Here is a 15748-nt window from a genome sequence, read left to right on the forward strand (position 1 = left end):
GGTTGATAGACCGTCACAAAACAAACAAAACCCAAACCATATATACAAAACCCACAACATAACTCTGTTTACAGACCTCTACAGATGATAGCATAGTCATATGACGGGATAGAGCCCCATAGTACCCCTGACCAACATATTCAAATATACAAAGATAAAGTCAGTACCAAAATACAAGCTCCGAACAAGGGAGCACTGTCAATAACACAACAGATGTCCTAAACAGGTGGATCAGCAAATCAAACTTCAGTACCTACGGGCATGTAACGCAACCCCCGAAGAAAGGGGGTTAGTATGAAAAATGTACCAAATATGTAAAGCATGAACTATACTAGATAAAATCATAATTTGAATAGTATATACAGAATACAAAATAAATGTTCAGTATTTCAATATGCTTATCATAATCTCAAATCATATATGCAAAAACATATGCCATATCCGGCCCCATTATGGGACTCGGTGAATAAAATATGGTCGCCCTACTATCATCGGTGCCATGGCACAACATAACACCAGAGTAGAAAATATTTGCGTAACAAATCATATCATATTAGATGGCCATATCAAATCATATCAAATCATATCATATCATATCATATCGGATCATATCATATCCCAAACATAGGTGTACATGGCACAACATAACTCTGTGGCATAACATACACCACCCCATGTATATGTCATACCTACCCCCTCACATCGGGACACGGAGAAACAATGCAGAGAAATACACACGAAAATATATCCTGGCCCAGGCTCAGTGGAAGAGTGGTTACAGTATACACGAGTAGAGTAGTGAGAAACTAAATGCAATTTAAAATTTAAAATACTTATACAGACTCGATAGCATGATTTTGATAACAAATCATATATAAAAAGAACTTGAATAATAATAATAGCGCAAATCTTATCAACCTCACGATAGTCTATGTCAAAATAGTTTTCTGGAATCGTCTCCATATTTCAAAATATATTATGGGACTTAACGGAATAATTAGTCATATAATATTCAGAAGAGTAGCAAAGAATTTCTCTTAAATACTACCTAACATAAGCCAAATGGAATAACAAAGAAAAATTCAGAATAGTGGGGCCTACCTTAGTCAAATGAGGTGGCGTATACAAATTATGTGCGTTAAAGTTCATAATGTCCTTTATAAGAGTTTCAAGGTAGTCGGAATTCATTTATGCTAAATCTAGAAGTTTAGACAATCTTTCCAAAAATATTCATAAATGCCTAATTCAATTCTACTAAATAGAAACGGGGAAATTTTGGGCGTCAATTCCGATGAATAGAGTTATTTTCGAGGCTCGTATCCACTCCTAATACATCTAGGACATGCCAAGTGAAGAAAAGGTAAAGCTTTACATACCTTATTGGATTTTTACGGTTGTCCAACTTCAATTCCCGTTTTCACCAAAATCTACAATTGGTCACATTTACCACTTACTATTCATAAGACTTTAAGAATTCAATTTTTCCAATACTTGTCTACAAAAATTTCGGCAACATCTCCCCTATATATATGACAACCCCGAGATTACTACTCTGCCACAATATCAACAACCAAGCCAACAACAACACCAATACCATCAATAATCAATTTAAACACACTATAACATAAAATGGTTTCTTTCCAACTAGTGCAACAACTTTCAACCAAACTTTGCATTTCCAAGTAAATATGAATATTTCATGTCCATAATTAATTTCAACTCATTCCAACATAGGTGAAAAATATTCCAAGTAAGTTATCCAATTTTCATCAATTCCATATTTCACTCAAAAATTTCATAAATACAACAAAAATATTACAATTCATTTTCTTCTTTCAACTTCATAATCAAATTCATTTCCTTCTTTCAACTTCATAATCAACAACAACAATCCATACTTGAACAACTTTACTTCCATAATATTATAAAATCATACTAAAAATGCATAATTCCCTACAATCTATTTTAATACCTACTTAAACCATTTAAGCTTCCCTTATGTTCCAAGAATCACAACAATAATTAACAAGCTATACAACCTTAATTTTTCCCATCTCATCACCTAACCCATATTTCCAACTTCAATTAGTTTCATCCAACTTCCATTTTCAACATCAAATATTTATCATACTACTATTCAAATACTACACCAAAAATACTACACAAAAATACTACACAAAAATTGAGTAAATCTTACTCATATAAGAACATGTATACATGGCACCATATTACCATACAAACTTTCATATTTCCTTAAATTCTACATACCCCTACTTACTACAACATCAACAAACTTCATAACACAAAGAAATTGGATTAATTCTTACCTTTTCCTTCTAACTTCTTCACTTAACCAAAACTCCAAATCAACCAAACAAGCCTTCTATCTTCCAAAATAAGTTTACCATGTTATGAAGGACCCTTGATATAGTGGAAATACTAGGAAATTATAATTTTTGGGATGAAATTTCAAGGAGTAAAATTACTCCCTCCATAGACGATTTTCTCTCTTTGATTTCTCTTCTTTCCTTTGCTCTTCTCCTTTCTCAAATTGTGTAGAGAATTCTAGGAAATTTATGATTTAAAGCCCCTCATGAGAAATTCCAATTTTGCCCCTAACCTTTTCTAATATTCCCAAGTTGAAATTCCAATTTTTCCCTTAGCCTTTTATAGTATTTCCACATGTGAAATTCCAATTTTGTCCTTAACCTTTTATGGTATTTCCACATGTGAAATTCAACTTTTCCAATATTTCTACATCCTAATTTAGTCATAAAATTTTTGTATCCAATAAAATCAAATATAATCTTTCCCTAGACTTATTACCGTTATTCCCAAAATGTTCTAATGTTAAAAATACGGGTCATAACACCCTCCTCTTGTTCTGCCTGATCCTGTTCCTCTCCAACTTCTACCCCCCTCCCTTTCAAACTTATTCTAGGGAGCCAGAGGGGCCTCACCTACCAGCACCTCCTCAGTAGGGACCTCTACTCTGGCTGGTGCTTCCCTTCCTCTTCCCCTGCCTCGCCTACCTCTCTTGCCTTTCTCTCTACCACGCCCTCGAACAACTGGCTCTTCTTCGGACTCAATTAGAGCTACTTGCCTGACATCATTGTAACGCATGTTTACCATCTACAAATAAGAGAGTTAAAGCGATTATATACCAATTTGGATCACTAGATACCAATTAGAATCAAGTTATAGCACAAAGGAAGGAAGAGGGTGAAACTTTTCCTAAAATTCTGCAGCTTCTCAAAAATAAGTACAGACGTTCTGCAAGACTCTACTAGACTTATTTTAATACTACGAGATCAACAAATCTGGCTCTGATACCAAGTTTGTCATGAATCTGACCCGCCGTGACTAGCACCCACAATACTTATTCTAGTGAGAGAACCATTTCTACAGTCTAGCTTATCAACTTATGAAATAAATATTAAAAACCTTTAAGAAGCAAGAATATAACCAGAAATAATACTAAGTTCCCATAAACTCAGCCAACAATTTTAATAACCACAAAAGTTCAGAAGTCAACACATCCTAAGAACTTAAAGTCCTCCGTACCAAAACTCTAACCAGTGTTAATATAAGAAAAGGGCAAACGCTTCCCAAAAAGAAGTCAAAATACTAAAACAATGTCTAAATATTTGAGTCTCAAAAGAAGGACTGAATTTAATGGAAAAGTCCATGACAGCATGATAGAATAGCTCACCCTTAGAATTTGAACAAACTTCTAATCTTCCAACCAAGGTCTCTCCGCAACCGGCTAAATATGTCATATACTCAACAAAAGTGCAGAGCAAGAGTAGTATCAGTACACAAAAATAATGGTGTACTGGTAGGATCACACGGTTAGCCAATAAGCGGATCATAGATAAGTAAATTCAACACAATAGGCATATAGATGTACATAATAAATCAACAACATCTCAATATCACAACTCAATGTCTTTCACATGCTATAATTTCATACAAGGGTCCTCTCAAGGGACAAACAAATAATCAACTTTGTGTCAAAATGTGACATCTGATCTAAGTATGTATCAGAACGTGACACTCGATACAAATACATGGTTAAACATGACACTCAATCTAAATTATGTGTTGGAACATGACAACCGATCCTAAGATATCACAATCACAAGAAAATTCAATGCTTACAACATTTATACCACCAAGAACAGGTTCATTACAATAATAGGCCATCAAGTGATCAATTCACATATAATCTAGCATGTTTTTCTATTCATATACACACATGCATGTCATGAAGTAATTTAACAGGTATGTGAAACATATACGAGAAACTATACCATCACCTACCTCAAATTCCAGCTTTCACAACCTTACAATGCAAGAACCTTCCTTTTTTGGGTTCATTCTTCTCGTTCTTGGTCTATAAAACATTGCATACATCTCAAGGATCAATACAATGGCCTAACTATTAGAAAATATAATATAATTTCACTCCCTAGGACAAACTCATTATCCTAACCTTACACTAGGGCTATTTCCCACCATAGAATTTCAGTTCAAACCCTCCCCTAATGATTACCACCCATACTTCTAGTTTCTAAGAATCAAAGTATGAATTTAGGGAGTAAAAGACTTACCTTAAGCATGGAAATCCATGGAAAATCAATGGAAATATCCCTAGATCGCCTTTTGGGGTTTTAGAAATTGATTTTTGCAGAAAAGACCGTTTAGGTCTTTTTCACGACTTAAGTCGTGACTGTCCCGCTCTGGCGGGATAGATCCCGCTCTAGTGCCCCCTCTAGTGGAAATAATCCTAGTATGATGGGATATACAAAAATAGTGAGCTCGGAATTTGTGCTCCAAGCCTCCATTTCTCAACACACCCCTTTCAAAGATGCATTAAAAGTATACCCTTCACACCAAATTCTATTTCGATAGTTTTACTCGCCTGAATGCGATTTTGCGAAGCTGTAAATGCTTTGTATCATCTTATCTATCAGCCTGTCCAATCAAATTATAGATTTAACCTCCCATCATTCACGCGATCACCCTATACTTCACTTGACTCAGAATTCGTTCAAGTCTGGCCTAAGCTCAAATTTTTCAAAGTTACTACCCGAAGTTTTCTGGCCCAAAATTTCTTCCCCATTGGCCTATTTCGAACGACAAGAACAGGTCGTTACAAAAAATGTTTTTATATTTTTAAATTAAATAAATAATTTAAAAATACTAAAACACGATTTATTCCTTTATTAGAGAAACTAGTAAAATACTTATTTTATAATGGTCTTTTTCTTTTCAATCTTGATTAATTAGTCAGGCACAATAGGGACCGCAAATTTATTAACAGAGGCTTCCAATTATAATATTTAATTCATAAATGCATGATTAACCATATCACAATAAATTACAGATTATACCACTAAAAATCTTTAAGTGAACTCCTTAATTTAATTCTGAAATTTACGGCTATAACTTATTTAAACTCCCCTTATTAGAATTGTCGACACCAATCAATTAAATCAAATTTTCTGAAAATTTAATTTATTGAATAACTTAATCCTTTATTTTTATACTTAACTTATTTCATATGTCAGATAAAAATTCACCTACAGGATTTCACGTGAAAACTTATAAGAAATCATAAAGGGGAGTCTTCTATCTCAGAACCGAGACCCATTTCTATCAACTAATTATTATTTCACTAATGTGATTTGTAATTATCCAATCTATTAGGAATATATCGACTCATTAAAGAGTCTCACCTTGTAATAGATTAAAATAATAAATCATAATAATTGTATCAAGATTAAGAGTATAAGTATATGTAATGGACTGGTGATATTGTTTATTAAAATTTAGAACCTAAATGAATATCTCAATTTGTTCCGTTCAATACATACTAAATGTACTAGCACAAGAAGTTGGAATTTCAATACATACTAAATGTACTAGCACAAGAGGTTGGAATTTTACCATTCCCATTACCAAGATTAAATTATATTTAATCTTATGCTACAATCATCAAGATGTTTGTCCAACTTCATCTTTGATTGTGAACGTTTAATTTATAACTTATAAGAACCGACAATTTTAATCTTTTGTATATGAATTAAATAACTTCATACCCAAAATCGTCTACTATATAAGTAATGGATACATATATTAACATAATGAACTGTTTAAATATAAAAACTTTATTATATTAAACCAAATATAATAAAAGTTCTTTACAAAGGATTAAATAAAATACTATAACTTAATTACATGGTTAATATTTTCAATATAACTTCAATCCTTTCTATACTAATTTTGACTGTTTATCTCTTGTCACCGCGATGGAGCAGATTCTAGATGATTAATTATAAAGATTGATATATATATATTTATATAAGACCTTGATCGGGACCAGACAGGTATATAGGGACTTTCTCGAGCCACCCATGGCAATCCCAGACAGGTGCATGGGTCCTACTTTCTTGCTGGGACTGGAAGTAGGTGTATATATCTTGGTATGAGACACTTGGTATTGATGGTACCATTAGTTTTATTTCATAACTCTCATTCATATACTCATTTCCTATCACCAGCATAATTATTTATACTTATCGGTAGTATGGGATGTCGTGCGGGTTTACCTATTTGTGAGTGAACCTCCTGGGCACACAGGGGCTTGGGAGGTATTGTCTGACTATTTGTGACATTGTGGCGGTATAAAGGGTGGTGTCTTGTTTGAAGGTAGTTACCGACCGTGTTCTTATTTATCTAACCTTTTGTGTAGAGATTTAGTTTATGCGGTCCTTTGGGCCTTTATGTGATATCTATGTTTACTTTTGTTAGTAAGTTGTCACTTGGTCGTCCTTCTTCATAGTGTGTTGTCATGTTTAGGTTTTGGGCTGGCGCCACCAGGTATGTCCTTCGCTTCCTTGCTTCTTCCCTATCTTCTCCCTTCCTTATATCATATGTCTCTTATTATAGGCTTCCTTATTATTCTTGTAGTTACTTGTGATATATATACTCCTTGCTTATATGTTATTTATACTTGCTTTACCTTTGTAGCTCAGTCAGCCAATGCCTGTTAAGTACCACTTTTTGGTACTCATATTACACTTCTGCACTCTACAGATCCTAGTACAGGTTTTCTTTGCTGATTTGGACACGTGCGGAGCATCTCTTGGATTTTGGATACTTAGGTGAGCTCTTGGCATTTAGAGATGCCTATCTCCTTCTATTTTGGCTTGGACTAGTCTTTATTTTGTATTCAAAGACATTTGCACTATTATTGTATCTGTATAAACCTTGTACTTCCTTATTTGGTTTAGTAGCTTGACTACCGACTAATACCAGGTGTTGGGGGTTATTTTGTTTTATTGCTCTCATTCTTCTTTTATTATTGTTATTATTATAATTAATATTATTCGCTTCTTTACTTCCACTTGTGAGGGATCATTGCCTATGGTTTCGGACTATGAGGTTAGTCTTACCAACTGGTGGGTTTATATTAGGTGCCATCATGACTTGAGAAATTGGGTCGTGACAGTTTTAAACATTGTATTAGATGCTATTTATACTTATGATACCAGGTTTTGGGATATTTCTTATGTATTTTCTTACCTTTCGTTTGTGGGCTGACTTTCCTTTAGGAGACTCACATGTGTCACAACCCAAAAATTGAGGTCATGATGACACACATCCCAAACTCCATCTCGATGTGTAAGCCAAAAAGTAAAACTATATGAGACTCCCAAAGGGAAGTCAGACCACAAATAAACACAAAATAAAGGACAACAATGAAATTATCTCAAATTCTAGTGTCATAAGTTTAAGAGCATCTAAATACAAATATGACTCTGAATACATGATATAAGTCTCTGAATATAGAAAAGACTATAAATAAAAATGGACTAATGGTGATCTGGATCCCAAGATCTCACCACTAATCTGAATAATAAAAATGACCTACGCTGCCTCATGTTCAAATTTGGCTAAGAAAAAGATATACTTAAGGCTATGGTGGTCAGTAAAGACCTCACAATGCACCTTATAGAGATAGTGCCTTCAAACTTCAAAATGAACACCACCTCCGCCCACACTAGGTCATGGGTAAGATAGTTCTTCTCATGTACCTTCAATTGTCGAGAAGCATAAGCTATAACTCTATCTTTTGCATCAATACACCATCTAATACTACTCCCGAGGAATCATAAAACACAATAAAGGCCACACCCTTCTCGGGTAAGGCTAGAATAGGTGTCGAAGTCAATAACTCCTTGAGCTTTTGGAAGCTTGCCTTGCACTCATCAGTCCACTTAAATGCCACGGTATTTTGAGATAGCCTAATCAATGGGGATGCAATAGATGAGAAGACCTGAACAAACCAACGAAAATAGCCTGCCAACCTAATAAAGCTCTGAATCTCGATAGCCAAAGTAGGCCTAACCCAATCACGGACTACTGCAACCTTGGCCGGATTGACCATAATACCATCCTTGGTCACCATATGACCACGAATGCCACAAACTCTAGCCAAAACTCACATTTGGAGAATTTGACATATAACTTCTCCTCTCTCAATCTCTAAAGGACTGTCCCCAATTAACTAACATGATCCGCCTTATTTTTGGAATAAACCAAGATGTCATCAATAAACACAATCACAAATAAGTCCAAATAAGTCTAGAATAACCGATTCATCAACTCCATAAAAGCAGCGGATGTATTAGTCAATCCGAAGGACATAACCACAAACTTATAATGCCCATAACGAGTCCTAAATACAGTCTTTGAGATAACAGATTCCCAAACTCTCAACGGATGATAACCCAACCTCAAATCAATTTTGAAAAACACTGATGTCCTGAATATGGTCAAATAAATCATCGATGTGAGGAAGAGGGTACTTGTTCTTGATGGTGACTTTGTTCAACTGTCGATAGTCAATACACATCCTCGTAGTATCATTCTTCTTCTTCAGAAATAAGACTGGTGCATCCTATGGCGATACACTAGGATGAATAAACCCCTTCTTTAACAAATCCTCTAATTGTTCTTTTAACTCCTTCAACTCCATCGGAGTCATCCGATAAGGAGAAATATAGATGGGTGTGGTGCCTAATTCTAAATCACTCACAAAATCGATATCACGGTCAGGAGGAACACCCGGCAAGTCTGTGGGAAACACATCCACAAACTTTCTCACCACTCTCATAGTCTCTAAAAGAGGTGACTCTATCGTGAGCTCATGTACATGATCCAAATAAGACAAGCAACCCTTATGTGTCAAACAATGAGCATGAATATAAGATATCACCCCCTTCGGATACGAACTCAGATTACCCTTCTACACCAAGCTAGACAAATTGGGATAAGCTAAGGTCACGGTCTTTGCATAACAATCAAATATAGAATGATAAGAAGATAACCAGTATATACCTAATATCACATCAAAATCAAGCATGGCTAATAAAATTAAGTATGCACGGGTCTCTCTACCCGAATATATCACAAGCACCCCAATATGACCTCTCCACCACTATGGACTCACCTACTGGGGTAGAAATAGTAATAGGCATAATAAGAGGCTTACACATATAATCACTACCCACATCAAAATATGTTGACAGATAAGAATAGGTAGACCCTAGATCAAATAATAACAAAGTAGGATGGCAGCAAATCAGAACAATACTTGTAATAACTACAATAGAGGCCTCCACTTTAGATCTACTTGGTATAGCATAGCACAGCCGATGGTCACCTCTAGCCTGTGACCTACCACGAGCTCCACCTCTAACTCCACCCTTGGCACCCTTGGTGCTGCCTCTTATACCCTGTGTAGTACCTCAAACAGCTAGACCAGGGGTAGGACAAATAGTTGGTGTCCTAAGCCGTCAAGTAGAAAGATCATATATGGGGCAGTCTTAGGTCTTATGCCCAAACTCATCACACACAAAGCAGCCTTGAGGTCCTGAACTCCGTAGAGGATAACTAGAAGTGTCAATATGTCTTTCGGAGCCTAAAGAATCATTATAACTAGTCTGACTCGATCTAGATCTACCTCTACCATCTGAGCCCTGAATAGCTGCTTGGATTACTATGCCCTTATAGCCATGGGTACCTGAACCCGAATACTCTCTCCTTCTGGAGGAGTGACCATCAAATTGACCTTGGCAATAGAACCTTTTGGTCACGCTCTTTGTAGCATATTGAATTCTCTATATCGTCTTGGCATGGTAAATAACACTCTGGAAGGTACTACTGGATAGTACAAGGGAAGTTATAACCTCTTGAAGATAATTCGGGAATCCTTTCACCAACTTATGGATCCGCTCAAACTCAATAAGAATACTAGAGATGGCATAACGAGACAACTCATGGAAGGAAGCCTCCTACTCAGATACGGATAGGGATCCCTATTCTAATCTGCCAAACTCATCTCTGTGATGGCCAAGGAGCACAAACCTCTCAAGAAACACCTCTACAAACTGTTTCCAACTCATTATAGGGGAACCAGCAGGCCTACAGGCAATAACCGATCTCTATCGCTCCTTGGCCACCCCTATAAACTAATATGAAGTGTATGCCACTCTATGTGCCTTAAGAATACCAAGTTGAATAACCTGTCCTGGCACTCAGTCAGAAAATCATAAGCCTTCTCCCCGGTCACACCATCAAATCTAGAGGTACCAACTAAACAAATCTCTCAAAGCTCTTCTGCTCAGCTACCTACATGGCAGCACTGAGCTATAAATCTCATGAGTATGATAGAAGGTACAGAAGAAGATCCCAGATTCTAGAAGCCAAACAAGGCCCCTGAACTAGTGGCGTAGTACCAACTACAATAGGAGAGCTTGAAGGACCTAGGAGAACACTAGGAATTGGAGCACCATCCAATCTAGCCAATAATCTAACCAATAAATCTTGAAGTATCGAAGTACTATCAGGAACCGCTGGAGGCTGGGCTGGCCTCTACTCCTCAGTCTGTTTCTCATAATCATCCTTCTGCTCATAGACCAGCTCAAGCAATGGATATCTAGATCGTCCACGAGTAGGTGTCGCTCCTCTAGATCGGCCTCATCCTCTGACCCTTTTGCATCTACTATCTCTCTCGCAAATTAGGGTTCAAGCAGCAGATGTAGCCTTACTCTCAGCTACTCTGGCTCTAGTCCTCACCATTTGCACAAAAGGAATAGATTAGAGGTATACAAATCTTGATACGAATAACTCAGATGAAAGGAATCAAAAAAAGGAATTTATCCTAACAAGTATTTTGTAGCCTCTCAAAGATAAGTACGGACGTCAACAAATTGATCTGGCAGACCCTACTAGACATCCTGCTCTTTAACTCATGAGACTTGTGAACCTAGCACTCTGATACCAACTTGTCACGGCCCAAAAACTGAGGTCATGATGATATATATCCCAAACCCCATCCCGATGTGTAAGTCAAAAAGTAAAACCACATGAGACTCACAAAGGGAAGTTAGGCCACGAATAAACACAAAATAAAGGACAATAATGAAATTATCCCAAAACCTAGTGTCTGGATCCCAAGATTTCACCATTGATCTGAATAGTAAATATCCGCAAGAGGAGGAGATCAACTATCGCGCGGGATACCTTGACTAGGATCTACATCAAAAGGGACACAAAAGTAGGGGTAAGTAAAATTCATATGTACTCAGTAGGTTTAACCAATTAAGTATAAGGAATTAATCAAAACCATAAGATAAACTAAGGAATGCTTCCACCTGCACATAGAAAAGTCCCACTTTGGCTACGCTGCAGCCAATTTATATAGAATGGCGTGATTAAAGTAAATACATAATTACAGTTCAATATCACAGTAAAATAGACAAGTCAAATATCACAGGTATAAATGCAATGCAATAAATTATGATGAAAGAAAGGAAATGATGTTACAGTGAAATAAAGGTTGTTTCACAACCTGTCGTATACATTTGCCGAGATGTGCTACCAAGCAGAAACCATGGGGGTCTTATAGACCATATACCTCGTCAAAATCTCAATGTATCAACAACCTAGTCACCCAACTCATGGTCAAGGACTCATGATACCTACTTTTGGTCAAGGATATATGAAAGGTGTCGCATTTTCTTTGTCAAAAAGGATTTCCACAATTCTCAACTTCCCAAAGATTAATGATAATATGAATGAGGATGAATGCATTTACAACATATAAGGCATAGAGGTAATATTCAACTCAACATGTAATACACGGTTTAAAGTTCTGAAAACTTAACCTAAGCATGTTTTCACCCTCAATAGACAGTAATGGGAAGAAAATACATCAAATTAAGTGTTCACCCCTTTGTCAACAATATCTCAATGCTCAGGCTTTCTTAAAACCCTCAACTCAACCCCTTACGAGGGCATTACAAATCAAATAACTTCTTCAAATCTCCACTAGTTAAGTTATAAGTTACACTATCACAATTACAGATAGTATATCACATAAGGCCCCCACACGAGCTACACAACACATATAAGCCCCCACACGGGCGTCACAATATTAATCATCAGTCCCAACTACACTATGACCCCATTCCAAAGTCTAGAACATAGAATTGACTAATTACCCCAACTCAGCCCAAGAAGGATAGCCAAACCTAACTCGATAGCCAAAATCACACTCGAATACCTCTACCGGATGATCAACTCTCAAATTCAATGCTCGGAATGACAATTCACTATCAAGAATGAAACATACACATCATAAAGAGTCCAATGCCCATATTGATAAGTTTCAAAACTGGAGGTAAAATTGTCCAAAAATTGATCATTTTCAAAAAAGGGTCAAATCTAAAATTTTATTTCAAAATCATTTTCTTCATGAAAATTAGAGTTCACAGGTGAAAACCCCATAAAAGTGGAGTAAGATTTGAGATAAAAATCACCATTTAAAGTTTCATGAAAACCCTCCAAAGTTTGGGTTCAAAACCATGAATTTCAAGGTGAAATCACAAGATAATGGAAGGAAATCGAAGGATTTAGGTTATAAATACTTACACAAATGAAATTCTCTGAAAATCTACTTCACAAATCTCTCATCCAAGCTCTTGGAAATCAAATATGGAATAAAAGACCCAAATCCAGTTTTTGGACCTCTTAGGCGTCGCTAAAGCGGCCAAAGGATCTCTAAACGGAGGTTCGCTTTCGCAAATCCGCTTAAGTGAGCCCCTTCGCTTAAGCGATGGGTCTCCGTAAAGTGAAGGTTCGCTTTAGCGAACCTGTACAGCTTAAGCGGACCCCTGCACTAGCAACACAGAAATAGTTCAAAACCCCATTTCCAAATATCCGATCGGACCCTCGGGATTCGTTCGGAATCCCGTACACACAAACCATATATGCACTCCTACTAAATTCAACTTTGTGGACTCAATGGAACTATCAGAATTTGAATTCGAGGTCTTTTTGACCCAAAATATGATAAGTCGCAACTTTACTAGTTTTGACACTTGAAATACCCAAAATACCCTTAAAACCTCTAAAAATTACAATAAAGTCATTTCTAGATTTAGAATCATCCCCCCAAACCATTGCAATCATCGGAAATCCAATCCGAGTCTTCGAACTTGATTTGTTGACCAAAGTCAAACTTAACTCATTTAAAACTAACTTTCTAATTTGAGACCTCAATTTCACATATCAATCCCAAATCTGATTGAGACAACTCCCCTAGAACAATTTCTATATTTCGAAGCTAATGGAACTAACGGAATCTCGTTCTGAGGCCTGTAACTTCAATTGGTATCTTTTTTTTAATGGGAACAGACCCTACACGAGGCTCCCACCTCTCGTGCATAGTCAGGGGTTGAGCGTCACCCCCAAGCCTTAACATAAATAACAAAACAGAAAATACAAGGAGGGGGACATAAACCTTACCTCCGATCCTATGTTGGTTCATAAGTCAGCTAACCTACTAAGGTTGGCTAACTCATCCCCAATACAAAAGGTGCTATCTAATAACTAGAAAAGCAATAAACCTATGAGAGGACTCCTCTCGATACACTTCGACTAAGAAAAACGTAAATGAGGGAGACTCTCCCCTTCCATGTGAATACAATAAAGTAACCTACACTAGTCCTATTCAAGTAAGCTACATATCATACATAGTTAAAATGAAGAAGGACAAGTATACGAAACTTTTATTTCGCATGGGTCGGGAAAGTTATTTTCATCTTTGTCTTTCTTAATCTTGTAATACCGAGGTTGTCAAGTTGTGGAAGAACATTGTCCCTACAGACTTGCATCTACTATGTCAAGGGTCTGTGAGTGCTCCTCTTGTTGAAGAGTGAATACTGAAGAAGTTGATGACCAAAAGATGGCCTACCTGCAGCTTCAGTTCCTGTCCCAATGTAGCTAAGCATCTATGGATGTTGTTGGTGTTGCAGCCTGTTGGTGTTGCCTGTAGCTTCTTGTGTTGTAGCCCATCTACCTGTAGCATCATCTTCAAAGTCTGTAACTTCAGGTTCAGCTGTGGGTTGAGTTGTTGTTTGGTGTTGCATTTCTTCAGTGTATATGAAATTATTGTAGTTTTGAACTTGTTGCAACCACTCTTCTTGTTGTTGTTGGTTCTTGGATGTTGTATAATGAGAGTTGTACTCATTCTTGCACCTCCAAGGCAAACTCCAAGCTGTCAAAAGTTGCATCATGCCACTGCTATACCAAGAAGCAATTATGGATGGTGTGGTGCATATTTGGCTTGTTGTTGCATTCTGCAGGTTGTTGTAGGGTGTTGATATTGAAGATCCTATTCTTGGAAGTTGCTGCTGTGTAGAGTACCTGCACAATTAAACAAACAAGAGGATAATTCCAATTGCTGGTTCAAGTGTTGTAGCTCTGCATCAATCTTGCATCTCCAAGGCCTGCTCCAAGTTGTCAACTGATGCACCACGCTACTGCTACTCCAAGGGCACAATGAATTGCTGATCTCAGCTAACAGCAATGCAACCTTGTACCTACAGAGAAAAAGCAAAGCAGACACCACTACTCTAGCTCTTACATCTAAATGTAAGTTGGCTGTTCTATGAAAGCAATAAACAAGGGAGACTCTCCCCTTACAATAAGAAATAACTAGGTTGAATACGGAAGAACAAACTAAATTATACATAGAAAGTCTATTACACAGTTCAAGGGAGATCAGTCACGGAAGTTGTTTAATTCTTTTTAGGCTTTTCCTTCTAAACCTTGCCATTCCTAGCTTGTCCATCTTGATGTAGCCCTTTGTTTCCTGTGGTAGCTGCTGGTATCGGAAACCACTTTTTCACCTCTTAACTCTATAAAATTCAAGAATTTGCCCAATTCACTAACTATTAATACTTTAATACATTCAACCACAAAAACTGAACAAATAAAACTCGAGGGCACTAATGATAGAGGTAAAATGGTAATTTTGCTTAAATTTTCTAAAAATGATCCTCAAGGTCATTACAGTATGTGATTTTAATTTTTAGCTTACACATCAGGTAGGATTGGGATGCATGCCATCATGACCTCGATTTCTTGATCGTGATATAATTATAAATAAATTTACTCCCAATTGACAGAAACTATATAGTAAGAAATATGTAAAAATTTCTTTTGAGGGTGAATCTGATTACTCAAACAAAATTACCTTGCCACTATAATTTCAGTTACAACATTATAAGAATAACTATATTTGGGTATAATCAAAATTCTCTACATTTATTTCCTTAATGAAGAAAAAAAACTTGTAAATTTCGAACCTAACAGGCAATATGAGATAAAT

The sequence above is a fragment of the Solanum dulcamara genome, chromosome 12 (genome assembly GCF_947179165.1).
Source record: "Solanum dulcamara chromosome 12, daSolDulc1.2, whole genome shotgun sequence".
In the NCBI taxonomy this organism is placed as follows: Eukaryota; Viridiplantae; Streptophyta; class Magnoliopsida; order Solanales; family Solanaceae; genus Solanum; species Solanum dulcamara.